The sequence below is a fragment of the Orycteropus afer genome, unplaced genomic scaffold, assembly GCF_000298275.1.
Source record: "Orycteropus afer afer isolate SDZICR_OR568_19922 unplaced genomic scaffold, OryAfe1.0 scaffold00621, whole genome shotgun sequence".
Lineage (NCBI taxonomy): Eukaryota > Metazoa > Chordata > Mammalia > Tubulidentata > Orycteropodidae > Orycteropus > Orycteropus afer.
The window spans coordinates 551,666-556,468 of NW_006922208.1; positions in this window are offsets into that span (position 1 = coordinate 551,666).

A 4,803-nucleotide genomic window follows, 5' to 3' on the forward strand; every position below is an offset into this window, starting at 1 on the left:
GAAGCAGAACTGAAGTCAAAGGTCTAAGGACCTGCAACCAGCCCCTAGAGCTGGCACTCTGAATACAAACTTCTAGCCTCCTAAAGTGTAAGAGAATAAATTCCTGTTTGTTAAAACCATCCACTTGTGGTATTTCTGTTACAACAGCACTAGAGAACTAAGCCAGTGAAATGTGCTTAAAGTAAAGGAAAAGAGTTTTCCTGAAGGAGAAAACAATTCATGTATAGGTCAAAAAGGCTTTCAATTCCACAGAGTGAAGGGTCCAAAGGGTTTTTTACCCAGAGGCAAAACAGGTGGATGTGATTATAACTATGGTGGCTTTGAATTATATAGAGAGTTGTCCTTCAGCATCTGAGGGAGATTAGTTCTAGGACCCTGTGGATATCAAAATCTGTGGATGCTCTCTAAAGCAAAACTCATTGCCATTGAGTGGACTCTGACTCACAGCTGAAAACCTATTTTGTGTTCAAGACTGTAAATCTTTATGGAAGCAGACCACCCCATCTTTCTTTCATGGAGTGACCAGTGGGTTCAAACCACCAATATTTTGGTTAGCAACCAAATACCTTAACCACTACACCACCAGAGCTCTAGTTCCATATATTAAATGGCATAGTATATGCATATAACCTACGCACATTCTCCTGAATACATCATCTCTACATTACTTAAAAAGCATAATACAATGCAAATGTTATGTAGAAAACATTTTATGTTCCCTCTTAGCATTTGAAGGATTGCTTAATTTATTATTATTATTAAAAAAAATATTTTTGAACCATGGTTGGCTGAATCCTTGTATGAGGAACTCTCAGACCCTGAGGGACAACTGTAACTATAAGAAAATAGCAAGTTAAAATTATACAGGGTTAGTTGATGGATTTCTTGGAGCCAGTCTAGCAAAAACTCTGTTACATGTACATTCTTTTTTCTGTACAAACATAATCTCAAGACTCTGTGGCTCAACATGCCTTGGAAAACATTTCTTACCAACCTGTCTTTTGCTTTCTTCAATGTTGGCTGAAATCGTTAAAGTTTTACTGTTTGTTATATTTTCCACTTTCTTTTCTAAAAGTTACTTATCTAGCAGAGCGAAGTGGAAACTTACAGTTATGACAGGCTGCAGCCTTATGCTAAAAATAAAAAATAGAGTCTGACTTTGGACAAAACCGTAATTATTTCCTAATAACCAGAGGCCTTGATTATTAATTTTGTCAGGTGTCATCTAGTTGGCTTTGACTTATAGCCACCCTCTGTACAACAAAATTTAACACTGTCAAGTCCTTTGTCATACTCACCACCATTGCTATGCCTGATAATAATTTATTATTAATTTTAAGTGCGCTTGTTCAGTACATTCTTTATGTATCCTAACTTGACCACAAAGGAAATAATTTCCTTAGTTACCAATAGTTATGGATCAGATAGGGGACTCAATGATAATATGTTCCTGATTTTATTTTAACTTTGCTGAATACAGCAGAAGATTTAGTTGAGCTATTTTATTTCAGTCAAAAAGCTCTCTTGGTCTCCTCTCTTTCATAACCAGTGTCACAGAAAACTCTTGACAAAATTTATTAAATGGGAATTTAATTTGCTGTGTAAACTTTTAGGAAAAACACTAAAGTATTCAAAGTAAATAAAAGGATACAGTGTATCACCTTATACCATTTGTTTCACGTTTTTAAAAATCCAGTCTAATTTTACAATCCTGACAGTTATTTGAAGTGTCCATTTTAATTTCCTGTAATTATTGATATGATTGGATTTTAAGTTGAAAATCTTCATAGTTTTTCCTTGCCCCATCTATCTATATATATATTTTTACATTTTGTTTCCTTTTTTCTTCATGTTTCTATCAAGTTAAACAAAAATTTTCATTCTGCTTAGTTTGTGACTTCTTGCTTTTATGTTATACATTTGTTTTGTATTCTTTCTTTCTTTTTTAAATCAGGATTTGGGTGAAAGTTTACAGAGCAAATTCACTTTCCATACAGCAGCTCACATATACTTTGTCTCATGACATTGACTACAGTTTACCACAATGCAAGAGCTCCCCCCATACTTCCTCCCCATAGTTGCCTCTTCCCTGTTCCCTTCCCTCCATGCACTCCTGCCCCCCTGAGCTGTCTCCCTGTGCATACACTGCCCTTCTATTCTCCCATGATCTGTCCAAGGAGTATATTTACCTAATGTAAATGTTCAGCTCATATACCTAACTTGTGTTTGACTGGAATCCACAGGAGTGGGTTCAATACCAGACCTGAAGGGTAGCTAGGGGCTGTAGTCTCAGTGTCTCCATCAGGCTCAATCACACCAGTAAACCTGTAGTTCTTCTGACCTCATAGTTGTATAGGCTGAGGATCACATGGTGTATCAGTCACTTGGACTAATTGTTTCCATGAATCTTTGGTTTTCTTCATTCTTCTTTGCTCTGGACAAGGAGAGACCCATAGTTCCAACTAAATGGCTGCTTGCAAGCTTTTAAGATCCCAGTAGGGATCTACCAAAGTAGCATTGGAACAATGTTTTGTGTAGTATGTTATGCTACTTGAGCTTGATGTCCCCTGTGACTATGGTCCCGAGCCCACAGGTCCAACTACTTGCTCCCTCTGGGTACCTGCCTATAGCCAAGAAGTGACTACAACCTTATCCCTTGTTAGTTCTACTGTATATCTGGACATTATTACAGAACATACAAATACACTTGTAGAAACATTGTCTTCCAACCCTATACATTATCTTGAGCACACTCCCCCCTGCATAGACATAGCTAATAGTTCAGCCTGTCCACCCATCTATCTACCTTTGTATCCATGCTTGGCTTCACTAACAACTCAGTATTGTATGTGCAAAAGAGTTCATCTTTGTTCTCTGTACTTCCCATGTACCTCTCTATGTCTTCCTCTTCCTCAGTGCCACCATGTTGATCACTCACATTGTCATTCTCTTTACCCAAATCAATGCTTATCTCTACCTATCTAACAGTGTTTCCTCCCCTCCCTTCCCACCCCAGGTAAGCAACACAGAAAATTTCCTTCCATGTAGAAACCTTTCCTTGACTTTTTACAATAAATGACTAATACAGTATTTTTCCTTCCATAATTGACTTATTTCACTCCACATAATGTCCTCCAGGTTCGTCCCCATTATGACGTGCTTCGCAGATTACACTGTTCTTTAGGGTTGCATAGTATTCCATTGTATTCATGTACCATAGTTTGGTTATCCATTCTTCAGTTGATGGGCACCTACATTGGTTCCATGTTTTGGCTATTGTAAATAGTGCTGCAATGAACATAGGTGTGCATATGTCTATTCTTGTCCTGATTCACTTATTTAGGATATACCTAGAAATGGAATGGCTGGGTCAAATGGCATTGCTAATTACAACTTTTTAAGGAATTGCCATACTGTTTTCCATAGTGGTTTTATCATTTTACTGTCCCACCAAAAGTGCATGAGAGTTTCAACCTCTTCGCATCCTCACCAACATTTGTTATGTTCTGTTTCATTGAAGTTTGTTGCTAGTGTTTGGGAAAGATGGTATCGCATTGATGTTTTGATTTGCATCTCTCTAACGGATAATGATTGTAAGCATTTCTTATGTTTGTTGGCTGCCTGAATACCCTCTTTGGTGAACTATCTATTCATGTCTTCTGCCATTTAAAATTGGATTATTTTTCTTTTTGTTGTTGAGGTATTGGAGTTTTCTATAAATTCTAGAGATAAGTCCATTGTCAGATATGTCATTGGCAAATATTTTTTTCCCATTCTGTCAGTTCTCTTTTGAATCTTTTGGAGAAATCTTTGGAAACACATAAAAAATTAATTTTTAGAAGGTCCCATTAATCTAGTTTATCTTCTGCTATTTATGAATTTTAAGTTATGGTTGATATTCTAATTATGCCATATATTAGGGCCTTCAAATTTGCTCCCATGTTTTCCTTGAGGAATTTTAAACTTTTAGGTTTAATGCATAGTGCTTAAGGCACTTGACTGTTAACCAGGAGGCTGGTGGTTCAAACCCACCAGCCACTCCTTGGAAGGAAGATGGAGCAATCTACTTCTGTAGTGATACTGCTTCAGAAACCCAAGCAGGGATTGCTATGAGTTGGGTCCGATTCGACTGCACGTAACAACAACAACAATTTGTCTTTTGTCCATCTGGAGTTAGTTTTTGTGTATGGTGTAAGATACAGATCTTGTTTCATTTTTCTGCAAATGGATATCCAGTTTTGCCAACATCACTTTTAAATAGACAATCTCTTCCCCATTTAATGAATTTTGGCACTTTGTCAAAGGTCAGCTGACCATAAGTTGATGGATCTTTGTCTGGGTTCTCAATTCTATTCCATTGGTCTATGTGTCTGTCATTATATCAACACTAAGCAGTTTTGACTACTGTGATTGTACAGTTGGTTTTGAGATTCTGCCGTGTGGGACCTCCTACTTTGTTCTTCTTCAATGTTATACTGTTATGTGCCGTAGAGTCAGATCTGACTCATAGTGACCCCTCCTTGGGTTTCCCAGGTGGTATCACTATGGAAGTAGAGTGCCTAACCTTCCTTCTGAGGTGTGACTGGTGGATTTGAGCTGCCAGCCTTTTGGTTAGCAGTCAGGTGCCTTAGGTGCTTTGCTTATCTGAAGGCTCTTTCCTTTCCATATAAATTTAGCGATTGCTTTTTCTTTATCCATAAAGAATGCTGATGGGATCTGGATTGGGATTGCAGTGAACAAACAGATTGGTTTGGGTAGAAGTGACATTTTCACAATGTTCAATCTTCCTATCCATGAGCATGG